This window comes from Cydia pomonella, chromosome 23 (assembly GCF_033807575.1).
Source record: "Cydia pomonella isolate Wapato2018A chromosome 23, ilCydPomo1, whole genome shotgun sequence".
In the NCBI taxonomy this organism is placed as follows: Eukaryota; Metazoa; Arthropoda; class Insecta; order Lepidoptera; family Tortricidae; genus Cydia; species Cydia pomonella.
In genome coordinates this window covers 8,603,950-8,620,422 of record NC_084725.1, presented here as the reverse complement: position 1 = coordinate 8,620,422, position 16,473 = coordinate 8,603,950, and the positions used below count along the sequence as shown (strand labels likewise).

Here is a 16,473-nt window from a genome sequence, read left to right as displayed (position 1 = left end):
CCAACTTTTGTGTGTATAAAAAGTGTGTATGTGACTTTTAGATTCAATTTAGTCATATTTTAGTTTTAGTTTCCTTATAGTTTTTATGATTAATTTTAATCATAATGTTATTAATATCTTTGTCGTAGAATAAAATTAAACGAGTTGAAGAAAAAATACCAGCATAGATTATTACTTTACGCTCACTTTTTTTATAACCTATTTTTTTCCCACTGCTGGACAAAGGCCTTCCCTTTCTTCGGCCACTCATCACCATTGGGACACTCACATTGTAAATAAAATAAAATTGTATTTTAAACTGGGACATCCTGGTATGCTGTCATTAGGATCTGGTAATCGAAGTTGCGAATACAAAGTATGGAAGCGATGAAAAGAGAACGCGGTAAACTATTTACTACCCTACAAAGTTCACATTAGAGAGATACTAAGTTTACGACAGAATAATAAAATAGGAACTAATGATGTGCACAGATTTAGCGCCGATATGGGATTTTACTCAACGGTTTTAACCTCATAAGTCCCGGCGTACTATAGGTAGTACAAATCAAATTCGAGTTATGAACTTTTATAGATATAAAAGAAAGTTCCAAATTCAAAAGCGCAATAAATGGCCTGGATCTTACGAGGATATGCGGTATTGCTCGACCGATACAACCTTCAAACCTTCAAGAAAAGAGCGTACTCCCATCTTAAACGCCAGCAACGCACTTACAACCCCTCTGCTACCATCAGGCGATCCGTCCGCTCGTTTGCCTCCTATATCTTAAAAAAAGATGGATAATTACTCCAAAAAAGGACATGAAAAACAACGAAAATGTCATTTTTTCTGAAAACGATTCAAATGACTTGAAAAGTATCTACAGCTGCACCTACAGGTCAAATAAACCAATATCAACTAAGTATATTTAATTTGTATAAATTTTTGTTCGGTCAGCAATGAATAGGTAAGGCTAGACTAACTTTTACCTCAGTGTTTGTCCAAACCGTAAAAAAAATAGTGTGAGGTATGACTAAATCCCACGTGATTAGATGCTCTGATCTAAGTATAAACTTGCAATCATATTCACCCTTGCATCTAAATTTAGTATCCCATCCTCGATTAATAATTCGCGCAGTAAAATCTGTCATATCGTAATAAAGGAAGCCATTTGCTGTCCAATTAGGGTAAATGCACCAGTTCACTTTGTAAAATTAGATAGGTATTTGTTAATAAAGTAAGATTATGGTGTTTTTCTCATATCGTAATATCAATAAATATATTAGACAAGGAAAGTTAATAAACAAAATGTTGTCTAAGTCTTTCCTTATGCAACATTTTTTTATTAAATTTCCTCAAACTAATATTATAATTTTTTTTCGTTATTCTCTAATAACGTTATGCTATTAAATTCATAAATATGTATATATATAAAAAAACTATCGCGCATTGACCTAACTATATAGTGCCAGTATGAAACATGAAACAACAGACAGAAAATGAAAACAAACATTGATAACATTAGTAGGGATAATCATTTTAACATGATAATGATTAGCATTCAAACATGAAACTGAGGGCAAACTCTGTTTGAACTTGTATCAAATGTCGTGAGGAGATCTCTACTAACAAGAGGATCCGTCTGTCTCGGCATCCTGCGATAAGATAGTGTGTCTAATGCCAGTGTTATATTGTTTCCGGTGGAAGGTGAGGTTTTAAGCTCAATTAAGATGGGGTTTGATAAAGGATTTATCTTAAAATGTCCCTTGACCACGCTTGAGAAATAACAAAAGTAATATGTAGGATTTCACTTCAAATAGCAAAAATATTATTGACGTTTTCACGGAGTGTGAATAATAATATTTCGTTGTATAGGTTCTCCCCATATTATATCGGGAATCATTAATACGATGACATTAAACTACATATAATTTCTATAAACTTCTTTTACATAAAAGTCACACCTCAAGTCAGCTTACAGTATGTTTAAAAGTATCACTTACAACGGATTTGACACGTTTTGCGTCAGTAAATTACACCTCATTTGACGCACAGCACCTTGCATTTTTTTCACATTGTGAAACTACCTGCTAGTGGTTTAAATGTCGTATCTTGCTGTAAGAATCTTATTAAGATACGACTTTTAAATATAGAGCGCAAGCAAATTGTTCTGCTCGTTTCGCAGAATAGCCCCGTCGAAAATCGCCAAAATGTGTCGAAAATCATTAAAGGGCCGGACAAAGGAAACTGTTTTGTGTTTCCGAAGCTAGTTTCACAGCAAAAAACGTATTTTGATGTCTAAATAGATACGTCAAACGGTCTACCTGAGACCCAACGGTGAAAGAAGTGTCATTAATTTCGGCCAGCGTGGGTCCAAAGTGTTCGACACACAGAAATTTATACTAAAATTTTTCGGTATCGTTCGAACAAGATGTAGAAATATTAATCGCTCGGATCGGGTTTTATTTATGTATAATTTTGTGTCGTTGATAATGACTATATTATGTAGATTTTGAGCACGAATCATGGGTTGCGGTGTTTTAATAGTGGATATAATTATTGCAGGTGGAATACTAAATTACTATATTTGTTTTACGGAAATATGAGAGTCACGGGACATTCCTCACCTCCAACTAATCACGTAACCCGAAAAAGAAGTCGAGATATAAAAACCTACGATGATTTTCTAGAGAACAACCCTCAAAATTAAGTATAGACTATTGATCAGTAAATTCTAATTTTGGTTACGAATTGAGGCTTACATGTGTAAACTAAATATATTTAAAATGTTGGGACCCCGGGATTTCGATATTGGTTAGACAAGATGCAATTCAAGTACGTATACTTCCTTACGCAATCCTAAAAACGTACATTTAACAATACCAAAATTCAGTAGATTTTGAGGCTTACCAACCCAAAAAATCCATTCATTCCAAAAGTACCAAAAAGCTTCAGTATTACAACCTAATAGCGGACGACAAGAATTCATCCTACCTGACCGTCCATTGTTCCCCGGCTGGTGCGCTTTTATTTTTTTTCCAAACCCTTGTTAGCAAGTCCTCGGAGGATCTTTGGGGGACAATAGGTTACATATTTATAAGTGGGTAGGTAGGCGGGGATACAGGTGTTTTGTCTAACTATCGAGACGTCCTATCGGTTCATCGAATATTTACCGTAAATGATGACTTCACTAAGAAATTGACTGTGAAAGTTGAATTTACAAGATATGGTTATGATTATTACGAAACATCTGTTTTGATTGAAACATGAGATATTCCCTTTATTAATTTAGATCTGTAAGGTGTATTTATAGTCTCTACAGATGATAATTCAGATAAAAACGATACGGCTTAGATTACACATCTTTTTAACGGTAAAGAAATCCCAATACTTGATTCAGTACCGTCTATCTTAATCCCAATTATGTAAAATGCTGAGAACTCCAGGGATTTCAAGGCGTTTGAATGTAGATTTGTTTTAATCAGTAGAATCCACGCATTAAATGCATCCAAGGAACGCCGTCCAGTGACGCTGTTAGCATATTAATTGATTCGGTTCTATATTAATTCAGTTTAATCGGAAGTTGGTGCCGGTGCGAAGTTCCTGAGCCTATTAGCACTTTGGTGGATTGTAGCTTGAATACAAAGTTTATATTGATAACTATTGAAAATATTAAATTAAGTTCATGTTTTTTACCAGGAAAGCGGCTAGGATCTTCAGAGTAAAACTGGACTATATAGTACTCATATGTGCCGTATGTGTTTGTCTACTAGAAGCATGGTTAACATAATGAAACTACACTTTTAAGACACGCTGTTGTGTGTAATACAGAATTCAAAACTCAAGAACCATGTGATTATCTTTTATCTGGTAAAAAATCTATTCAATTTTATTATACGTTTACCCCACTTCTTCCTTCTTACCAAGAAGCTTAATACAAAGATACAAATCAAATATTTTATAATAGTTCCAGAACCACATAGGTTCTTCAAATATTCCAACCAAATTTGTTGATTTTATCAACTAACTCCATCAATAGTTCCCGAAACCTATCGGGCCAGTTTTTTGCTGGACCTTCGAGGGATCAATCAAAATAGTGTTGCGTATAACAAATAAGTTTTTCGTGTACCGCTCCACCAATTAGTTCTACTACTGACTGCTCAGTCCCGTCGAGAAAGTTTTTGGGGGTCTGTTGAAGTGTTAAAATATTAAGTCAGGATGGTTTTAGAAGAAGGATGAGGCTTGCAAAAAGCGTCTTCATCAAGTCGACGCCAGGATTTAAAAATACTTTTGTAGTGATTTTCGAAAAGCTTTTTGTATACAAATGCTGGAGGATAAGAAATACGGTGGAGGTTAGGTTAGTAAAATGTAAAATAATATATAGAACATGCAAAAATACTTAACCATTCATAAAATTACTAATTATAGTTTTTTTTTATACTACGTCGGTGGCTAACAAGCATACGGCCCTTCTGTAGGTTAGCAGTTTCCGTAGCCTATGTACGCCTGCACCTCCAGAGGAGTTACATGCGCGTTGCCGACCCTAAAGTTTAGTTTTTTTATAGACAAATTTTAAGGCAGAAAATATCGGTTAAGACCTCCACTTCAATTATTTAGGTATTCCGCTACCTAAAGGTTACCTGGAAGAGATCGTTTTTTAGCGATAAGACCGCCTGTTGTTTAGGTACCTTTTCTTAAATTGCTGTATTATTTGTATTGTTTCTGTAGTGAAATGTGCAATAAAGAGCATTTGTATTGTATTGTTAACTAAAAACTAGGGCTTCGGCGGAACTGTACGATGCACATGTGCCAATACCACTGTCAATAATATGGTTATGTCAGTAATGCCACAGTAACTATAACAATTCTCAATTCCTCAGCCGCCACGTCCTCTAACCAAACAACCGAACCCGGCGGAAGTGGCAGGTCATAAATGACCGCTTTTTTTCTGACTCGGACATTTTATTTAGAGACCAGATTCGACGCGCTCCTGTGTGTTTATTGCTGCTGACTGTACAAATATTTCCACTCGTATTTTCTGGTCATGACACGGTTCTTGCTGCGATTAGGGTTTTGGGGAAAAGAAAAAAAGGAAAGTTTAATTAAGTCGTGTATGTAGAAGAGAGTTTGGTATTTAAACACCTGCATAGATTTAAAACTGTTTGCACGAGAATCAGATCTAAATACAAAAAAAAGAAACATTTTTAAATAATATTCATTTATACAATAGGTTAAGGAGTAGTAGAACAGAACAATCTACTTTCTAAAATATAACTTATTAGTCTGTTAACTTTTTTAAGAAATGGGATCATAATGAAATTGCCATAAACATCCGTTAATTATGATAAAACGAGTTGTTTATTAACAAAACTATCAGACAACTCAAAAAAGATGACTGACACCATGAAGCATTGGTTCAAAAATATTTCAACGCACAATCGTCCTAGCACACAACAAGGATATCAGTACATTAACTGCATACAATATGCGATATGATCAGGGCGTCTCAGTCAGAGTACAATGCAGTCCATGGAGGGGCTGCAGGCTACTTAGCATCCATTGAAATGTAAGTGCAAATCAAAATGTTTTAAATACTTGCAATTTCTGTGAATAGCTATATCTCACAACATCCCAAATATTATTGTAAATCGCTAAGTGTAGTCAAGATATTAAATATCGACACGGATAAAGTACCAATGGAATGCATGTACAACTAAGATAAGAGCAAGATAATGATGAATGTATTAGCATGTATGGAGTAATGCTACTGTACGAAGTATTTCACTTGTGCTTGAAGCGTCAGAAGATAGATCATTAGTAACGATGTCGCCGACAAGGCTCGTACATTTATTTATATATTCAAATGAAACATGGCCGCCGCTGTCATGGAGAAACGTAATAATGATACATCAGAAGGATGAGATTTATTTTTTAACCGTTTTTAATTACTTCTTGCAAGGACAGTTTAAGGTGCGCTTACCCTAAATTTTTCGACAGATGTGAAGGATGAATTATCGTCTTCAATAAATCAGAACACGTATTTAAAATTTTACACAATGAAATATGTAGTTTTAATTAAATAAAGAAATCACAAATCAGAAATCATCGCATTTATTATAAAGCTCTTTTAATTATAAAAACTACATTCATATACCATTATAGTTATTTTTATCGAAAAAGATGTGAAAAATATACTTAAGATATTGACTATAAAACAAAGAACTGAGCTTCAGACTTAGTTTTTTTCAATATGGGTAAATCATTATTGTAAGTCCATCAGAAGCAGGTAAATGCCAAAAAAATCCACGAACCAAAAGGCGTCACAGATTTCTTTGCTCCCTTGACAATGAGAATTGTCGACAAATAATAAGAATATTTACTTAATTAATAAACGCATCTTGAATTCGTTTTAGAAAGCGTTCCAAGCACGGTTTAACACCAGCATTCTCACTAACACGATAATTTAGATAATTGTACATGTCCTTTTGTTAGAACACGTTCGTATAAATAATACTATTGTAATTGATGGTATGACTATGAAGGTATAATTGATGGTTTGAGAAAAATTTGTGTTGTTGTAAACGAGTGGAGTAGAAGGAAATATATTTGTGGTTAAGCTTCGTTGGAGTAGTTCAAGTTGTTTGACCTTTTAATTGATAAAAGTTGTAACGTTGGCGTAATTTAGTTGCGAACGAGTGGTAAGGTGTTCGTTATATACAAGAAGTTTTGTTATATATTTACGTTCACAATTTTATTCCAAAGTAAGCCTCTATTTTGTTGTGTTGGTGTTTATACGGCATTTCATTGTAGTTCATATTTTATACGTAGATGGCAGTGTTTTAATATTTTTATTTACAAAATTATTTGTCGTTTAGCTGCTGTTGTATGTAACTAAAAATAAATAAATTATAAGATATACTAACTTTCAGTCAATTGTACTTTAATATTATATTATTATTATGATATTTATACGCTTCTTCATCTAAATCGCGCGAATGTCAAAATTTATCAAAAACCAAACCAATAAAAACACTCTTCAACAGTTCCTGTTCAGAAGTAATTTTCCTAAAGCGACCAAGTCCTTTTTCAAACTGTACTCGCTTTTTACTGACAATATTGTATCGAAATCGCCGGCCGGCATTAAGTCTTACTCTATGACTCCTCTGTCCACCGAATATCTTTCATACGGTATAAATTTTTCACAAAAAAAAAAATTATCAATAAGAAAAAACTCCTTTCTACTCGTACAGTTCCTGTTCAGAAGTGCTTTTTTAAAACGACAAAACTATACTCGCAACATTTTACAAGCAACATTGTATCGAAATCGCCGGCCGGCATTAAGTCATACCCTCCACGGCTCCTCTGTTCGCCGAATGTCTTCATCTAAGGCCGTGACCGCTCTTGACCCGCCGAGACCAGTTCCAGTACATACCACGCGGGTATCGACTTTATTGAGGCCTATGGGATATTTGCTACGACGGTGTGTAATCCTGGATTTTTGGGGAATGTTTTTGATAAATTTGACTAAGCACTAAATATGCGTATGAAACGCGAGAGTTTTTAAGTGTTAGAATATTTTTAACTATGAAAAGTTTGTGAAGTTAATGGTAGTTCATTATGAGTAACTCAAGAACTAGGTTAATAACTTTAAACACCCATTTATGAATATTTCATATTTTCAAACATTTAGATGTTTTGATAGAATTTTTTTCTATACTACGTCGGTGGCAAACAAGCATACGGCCCGCCTGATGGTAAGCAGTCTCCGTACCCTATGTATGCCTGCAACTCCAGAGGACTTGTTGTTGTCATTTAAGTTGATACTTAATTTTGACCGTCCAAATCCAGAAGTCTTAAGAAAGTTAAGAAAATTCTTAACTTTCTTCTGATTTTAACATGTTTTCTTTGTTTAAATAGGATTTCAGAGTGTGCACCAGATAAAATAGTCACAAAATCCTCACCAAGTTTTTCTACGAAGATTTAAACCAAAGCATATTAATTCGATACTCATCTAATAGTAATGGAAGGTACCAATCACAAACCGTATTGAAGTCCTGATGCTCAACTATTCCAAGATTTTGTAACCAAACCACGGAAGCGAAGTAATTATTCAAAACGCGGATATTTCCCAATAACAATCGAAATCACCAATACATTGCCTCAGCGGGATGCTCGAGGCACATAGTTTCGGTAATCACTTAATCAGAGAGAGGATTAATAGAGAGATTGCGTCTGCGCATCAAACCGCGCAGGGAGGTTTAGAAGGCGCAGAAGTGACAGAAAAGTACAGAAAATAAGTAGACAAATGGGCGCGTTTAAACCCAAATGGAATTCTGCAAAAGCCATATTGTCCGCTTATTAGTAATAAAATATTGCGCTGCGCGGTGAACACTTAATTCTCGGTAAAGCTATGTTTTATAATTATGCAATGCAAAGCTAAGTAGAAATGTTATGATTTTAGTAATCAATGCTTGTGTTGTGAGTTTCATCGGAGCGTCTGATATACTACGGCAATATTGACAAAATATACGTTTCTTTTTGTTTTTAATCGACCTTCAAGGGGAGGAGGTTTAACTTATTACTCGGCAATTAACATAAAAGTACCTATAAAGATGACTTACACAGAACTTTTTATATACATGCTTAAAGAACCGTACCGTAATAAGAGATTATGGCTTATGGCCTACACGTGTACGGTATAGATAATTAGATATGTTATACAGAAGTGTATACAAAATATTATGGCTTACTTATTTAGCCTACACGTGTAATGTATAATGTATCGTTATTATTGACAGACAAAAAAAATCAAAAGCCATATCTACATTGCTAGTTCTCTAAAAACATATAAATGTAGCGGTAGGTATAGGTAACTCTAATCCATTGCTAGTTCCTAACCCTATGGCATCGATTGTGCGATACAAACAAATCATTACTCTATCTGTTCGTGATCAAACCGATCGGTCGGGACTTCGGGGCGGGTCGGGCAGCTTCGTGAACGCTCGGCTTCGTGAAGTGCAAGTAGAATTATGTCTATTAAGAAAGGTTATGAAATTATTAGCGCTTATCGGGATATTTGTGATACATGGGGATATTTAATAGGTTAAAACGTGGGTTGATGTTATGACTAGGTTTGACGATACGTTGCTTGTTTGACGGTCATGTGAAGTTTTCCGTCAGTCCTTTCCGTAACACGCTTTACAGATATAAAAAAACACAGCTGTATGTAAGGTTAGGTTCATGCGGCTAAATCTAGGTATTTGCGAGAAAAATTGTGCACGATCACGCGCACTTTTTTTTTTCAACCAGCTATCTCTACATATAGCCACAAGTAGATAAGTAGAACTACAAGAAATCGCTGCTTATCGACGAAGTTAATAAAAATGTTCTGTTTGAAAAATGCGCTGTGGTACGGAATTTCCCGCAGGCGGATTGAGTCGCATTGACCTTTCTCATCTATCGTACATATATGGTACCTATCATCTATCCTGACCCAATCATACAATGTAACTAAATTTGACTGTTGATATCATTGGTATGGCTGGTCAATGTTTCTGGCATTAGGAAGAAAGTATTGGGTGTTTTTTTTTAAAGAATTACAGGAATATGGATGAAAGGACCATCTCGTGTATCTATTTGGCTGTGCATACATTGAGACGCGAAGGCTACGATATTGTTTTTAATTTAAAGTTTATATGTGCATTTTTAAACCTAAATTATTGATAATGCAGAGTTCTTTAGGTTCATTCTTGTTTATTTATAGTAGTTATGTATGTTGGCATCACGTTATGCGGAATCCATTAGATATTATACAAGAAAACAGACACAAGTCAATTGAGTTCACTACAGGACCCTAAGGGTCAAGAATTAACCATAACCTATCCATAACCCCATTTCCCCGGATCATCCGTGAAATGCGTAAATTATACACCGTGTGCTCCAGAAAATGTGCAAGTTCTGCGCGGCAAGCTATAGAGTTGATCAAGTTACATTAACTTTCTAATAGCTGTTTAGTGTTAAACAGTTAGTACTAGCATAAAACAGTGTTGGTTAAGACTACTGGGGCCCATTTCTCGAACGGTATTAGGACTAGTATTATTAGTCCACGAACTGTCAAGTCATATGGGTTACCATGGCAACATACTAATACTAATTCTCCCCGAACTGAGAACTCGCGGTTTGCAAAAAACTAAAGAGATTGACGACCAGTCTGTCCTAGTGGGTAGTGACCCTGCCTATGAAGCCGATGGTGCCGGGTTCAAATCATCAAATCCTGGTAAGGGCATTTATTCGTATGATGAGCACGGATATCTGTTCCTGATTCATGGGTGTTTCAATTTCAACACAAGCCTTATTGAGCTTACTGTGGAACATAGTCAATTTGTTTAATTATGTCCTATAATATATATTAAATGACCAGAACAGCAAGACGGGTGCACTACTTTTTTATAATTACTTTTCATATATTATAGTTTGATATATCGTTAATTTGAATAACGTAAAAAATGGCATACTACAGCAATACCTAATTAACGACAAACATAATGTTGTTATTGGTATAATGGTCATAAGGTATATTTACACTTCGTCTAATATACTTTGCCATAATTCATCATTTGTTCTAATAAGTGACATCACATAATTATATATGTGGCATAATGAGTGCATGACATAGATGGGTTAGGTTAGGTTAGGTTGGAACTGCGAATCCGCACAAACGAATAACTGGGTCATATTCTTTTCATTGTCTTGTGTAGTGTCCCCAAAAAAGGTGACGTGATGCAGCTTTTTGTATGAGATGAAATTTAGTTTTATTAAATTTTTCATGTAAAATATCATCTATAGCTAGAAAGACATACAAAAATGACTCAACTTTTTTATTTATCTGATAGAAGACAGATACAAGCGTGAAAGAGTATTCAGAAGGTTTTTAAGATTAAAACTGGAAAAGAACAATTTTTTTCAGTTTATTCACTTCGTAGGTTGTCAGACAAATCTCATGCGTTGTTTAATTATTATCAAGTGATGAACCTTCCCCACTGCTACCTTTTGCTACATAATGTTCTATGCTCATGTATAAAACCACCAACATACAAATCCACGCGTACAAAGTCGCGGGCAACAGCTAGTATCAAATAACTGTATATCATGAATTCGGTATAGGAAATATGCATTATACTTCAAGAATGTTATGTTAGGCTAAATGTTATTAGATCAATTAATCATTATATAAAATGATAATAATATCATATATAAATAATTATATTCAGTGTTGTTATAGCATTTGATAATTATACTAAGTAAGCGTTATTGCAACTAATATTATAATAAAAATATTTACAGCCATCGATACGCACCCGCCAGCCGTGTGTTCCAAGTTAAAAGTAAGAACTTCGCTTCGCTTTGCTCGCTCGTTCGATTAGACTAATAGGTACGGTTTGAGCAATGGGCCCATGGTAGCGCAAGTACGGGAATTACGTTAAATATTTTAATACGACCTACCCAATGTTATACATTTTTTAACATTCTGTATAGTTTTTAAATGATATAGGAGGCAAACGGGCAGAAGAATCGCCTGATGGTAAGTAATAATAATAAATCATTTATTTCGAGAAATTGGTAGAGCTTAAACCTAAGAATATTTTTTTACATCTGTAAACTACATGATCTTCTCATCAGCTGATTACGGAACATGTAGCTGACTGCAGCGTAGTAAATAGGGAGAGTCCAACCTGTCCCGTATCATCTTCATGATGATGTTGGAGCTGGCGCGTATCCGGCACACCAGGGATGCGGCCCTATTGCGAATAGTGGCATAAGAGCAATCGACCCTGGCCTCGGCGAACATCCCTGATGCGCTGCAGAAGCGGGGCAGCCCCATATCATCAGTAATTACCGTCGTCCATGGAAACCTGCAACACCAGACGGGTTGCAAGTAAGCTACCGAGTTTTAAGATAGAAAAACGCTCTTTTCTTGAAGGTTTTAAGATCGTATCCGTCCGGAAATGCCGTGGGCGATAGTTCGCAACTCTACGAGGCCAGAAATAGTAGTGGTTACTAATTTTTATTTAGGTAGCCGAGAGGACCACGATGACCTTCTTAACGCTTTTAGGCATTTTATTTTCGAGCTCTAAATACTCTAATGTAATCTAATACACTATGCCTTAGCTTTGTAAGATGTCTAAAACTCCTCTATTGTGATAATTAAGCTATTTAAATTAGTCTAGGTGTAGTAGCAACACAACATAGGTAATTAGAACGGGTCTACGCAGAAATCACTTATCTTCCTCGGGTTTTAAATAAGTACTGTAAGGGGTGAATTCCGAGTAGTCTGAGTAATCTCGTAATAAGGGCACTTTTCCCTGATTTACTAAACTTAGAACCGTATGACTAATCAAACAACATTGTGATATTTTAACGACTACTGACTACTATTTTCTAACTAGCGTACCTCAGGAATATTAGGTATAATACGATCCAAAAACTTGCTAATTGAAGAGTTATTTAAATTATTCTTTAATTTATCGTTTTTCTATTTCCCGTCGCATCTCTGAATAGCAGCAATTAGACATAGATTACAATGCTGGCGCTTAAATATCACAATGCAATGCCTAATTGATCAAGAAAAAACTCATTTTCCTTCACTTTAACAAGAAAAAAAAGCACATTTTTCTTAACGATAACTAGAACCGACGGAGTTGTACAGAATAATGATTAGTATTGAAACAAATTAAAAAGAAAAAATAATAATTGAAAGATGCCGCGGTCATGTTAGATTACAAGTTTAGCAGAAATAGTTACAGAGCTGTTATTAAGCACTTTTATGTTTTAATTAAGATTCTTTGCAGTTTCTTTTGGAATAGATGGATAGTTCTCGCTAAGTTTCTTTATTACTATGTCTGTAGTTATGGTTCGCAAATGTAATTATTTTTGATACAAAGTCAGTTAACAAGTTTGATTTTATTATTTGATTATGAATGATTATTACGAGTATGATATTAAAAGAGAGATACAGTGCAATGGAACCAAAAACTAAACGACGAACCATTTTGTATTATAACTACAAATCAATACAAATACTCTTTATTGCACACCTTAATAAAAACAATACAGAGAGAAAACAGCATCAGAAGTAGAGGTAAGCACCAGTTTTATCGCTAAAAAGCGATCTCTTTAAGTAGGTGTTGAAAATGAAAGAAATGTATCACTAAATGCGCACTAAAGTAACAGTCTGTCATGCACATAATACATATATTATACCTAAATAGAAAAGATTTAGTATTTATGACGGATTTTAGGTTAAATCTTATACCTTTAAACGAGCAATTCTTGTATATATATATGTACATATATATATTTCTGTGATCTCGGAAACGGCTCTAACGATTTCGCTGAAATTTGGTATATGGGGGTTTTTGGGGGTATACAATCTATCTAGTTTAGTCTTATGTTTGGGAAAACGCGTGTTTTCGAGTTTTCATGCGTTTTTCTTTCGACGCAGAATATGGTCGCTAATTACGTATTACCGGCCACTGTCCGTCTGGTCCAGCGGGTTAAGACGCGGACTGCTAAACGAGTGTTACGGGTTCGAATCTCGCCCGGTGACTAACTTTTGTTTTTTTTTATATGTTCAAGTTTGTATATAATTTTTATTGTTTTAGACAAGTTTAATTTAGTAAAAAAATGTAGTTAAGATTATCACCTATAGACCACCATATTACAATAAATAGTTATAACCGAGCAAAGCTCGGTCGCCCAGGTACTATGTATAATGTCAGAACGTACATAACCTCAGACACTATTTTTGTATTTTTTTTTGTCGGTTAAGGCTCAAAGGTGCTTGAATTTCCTTAAATTTATTTTTCTTCTGCTAAATTAAAAATTAAGGCTTAACGAGCATAGAAATTAAGAAAAGTGGTATTTTATACATGTATACAATTATGAATGAATTCATTGATTAAGTCGCCTTGCACTATTACGGCTGATGCGCCGTATGTACTGTACATACTGTATTGCGTATTAATGATAATGAATAGTAGGTATATATATTGTAATACATATATTAAAGCCCGACCAGAAATATATGATCATTATCAAGAGGGCGCTGTTATTCTCATGTATAGGGTGACAGTTCAGTTTAGTATGAAAAATTCAGACCCAATTAAATTCCGCAATATGGCACGTGATCATATATTGGCTTCGCAGGCTTTACATGCGGTTAACCATAGTAACGGCCAATAATACATAAAGGTAGCCAGGTAGGACCATTCTTTTACATTGCGATATACAGGTTGGTCAAAAAATACGTTGTCAAAGATTTTTACAGCGATGTATTTGTTGATAATGTTAAGAAAAGTTTGCGTTTAAGCTAAAGGAGAATAATAATAATGAAATAAATAAATATGATTTTAGTTTGACATTTTGTAAAATACATGTGTGTAAATAAAATAAAAAAATATTCTTAAAAGCCCTGTACCTACATAACTTCATTATGACGTACCTACTTACCTAATCTTCATTTAAGTCAAACAGTAAATTGACAAATATCGCTCCAATTCATGTTATTGTATGGTATTATTTCTAGCAAGCATTCCAAACTTAGTTTCAAACATAACTAAAGAAAAACGCCTACTAAAGATGCCTTAGTTTACTGCTGAAATTGCTACTCGTTTAGTAGATATTAGCCATTTTCAAAATTAAATGTAAGTTAACACTCTAAAGATAAAGATAGTTTATTTACCAAATGGGCATATTACAATGCGCTTATGAACGTCAAATAAAGCGTTTACATGCACTGTACTTGTATTCAGTATAATGCTGTTTTAAAATAAATAAAAAACACGTGCCTATACTTTCTTTACAGGTAGGTATTGCAGGTAGGAAGTACCCGCATGCACCCGTTTCATTACTGCAACTCCCCTCGTAAAATGCCAGTGCGGTCAAGATATAGAAAATAATAAGACTATGTAGCGTTTTATTTTACAAAATGTCCGTGGTCATTCCTGAAAACATCAGGTATTTTGTCATTTCAGGACTTTGAAAAGGCTACGGATGTCAGTAAATAAATAGGCACAATTAGGGATGGAAAGATTTTAGGCGATTCCAATCTAGTAGGTATTTTTTTTGTAACACATAAGTTTACGGCTCTCCTGATGGCAAGCGGTCACATTAGCCTATGGAGTGTTACATGCGCGTTACCGACTCTTTAAAACCTATAAGTACATTCCTTTTTTTCAAGAACCCCATTCTGTAATCCTTAACATTCAGAGATTATAAAAAAAAAGGTTCAGTCCGTCCAAGGAACGCTCGATCGCTTAGATTTATATTTAAGTAACATTTTAATAGTCGGTTAAAGTATTGCTAACTTTATCGAAGCACGGCAATTTCCGTTGCGACGTTTAGAATTCATAATTTCATAAAAATTCATTCTAGTGATAAATTCCAGCGATTCCCGGGAACTAGGGACGTGACTGCGCGAGCGACTTTTGTTTTTAACATACAAAAACCTCGAGCAGGTATAAGATTTACAAAAGCCTGCGCCCCATATGGCCGAACTTACTAAAGTTTGTCACAACACTATTTTAAATTAAGAAAAAACTAGTCAGTATTGTTGACCAAGCTGCATTGCATGTGGTGATTTTGACATTTTGAAAACATCCTAGATTTTTTTTGCGAGTTCCCCTTTTAAAGAAAAGGGGGGAGGTTATTTATAATTAACAGAGTTTAATGAGATAATTAAAGCAATAACTTACGTTTATGATAAATGGTTTGTCAGGTCATCTCGTGTCAAACTATATCGCAGCGGTAGCAATCCATTCGCATAATAATAAATAAAGCACAACACCACCACTTGTCAATTTGTTAATTAAAACAACACAATTAATTATGGTTTTTAAATATTCAGTCACTGGCACTTCCGAAAAGTTAATAGTCACAGAGTTTTGTTTAAAAACAATGGTAAAAAAAAGTTTGTGGCGGCGACCGTCTCTCGCGCGGGCCGGACCGATATAAGTACCGGCGGGAGGACGTGCGCCCGCTGCCGGCGGTTTCATCTCAATCTACCCGTCGAAACGAGACAGTAACATGACAATAAACGATTGTAAAACGTCAAGAGTAAACGAGACCACACTATTCCCATTACGCCCGCGTCGAAACTGACATTTCAATCGCACCGTCCCTCTCCCACGCCGAGTTATTTTCGTACAAATTGTATGCGGACGTATTTGTTTTCTGTCCCGCTCGAGCGTGGATAGTGCTAACCAGATAATGTCTTAATCGCATTTTCTTAGCGCTATGCTGACTGATGCACTAACATAAACAATGATAATTCATGGATTTGCATGGATGATAAAAGTTTTTTTATTGATTCAATAATGGAGTAAACATTATTGTGAATATGGGAGGTCTGAATTTTTAACTGAATAAATGAACTCGTTTTTGAAAATATTAACTATTATGAGTGTGTATATATATTAGATAGTTTTACATGTAAATAT

General features: G+C 34.9%; 1 protein-coding gene across 2 annotated transcripts in view; it reads right to left on the bottom strand.

The window, feature by feature from the left end:
- Nucleotides 1–16,172, bottom strand: part of LOC133530501 (zinc finger protein GLI4) — a 137,203-nt gene extending 121,031 nt beyond the window's left edge. For both annotated transcript variants that reach the window (XM_061868421.1, XM_061868420.1), the window contains exon 1: nt 15,730–16,172. The gene's annotated coding sequence lies outside the window, so the exon portion shown is untranslated. The remainder of the gene's footprint in view (nt 1–15,729) is intronic.
- Between the last annotated feature and the right edge of the window lie 301 nt (nt 16,173–16,473).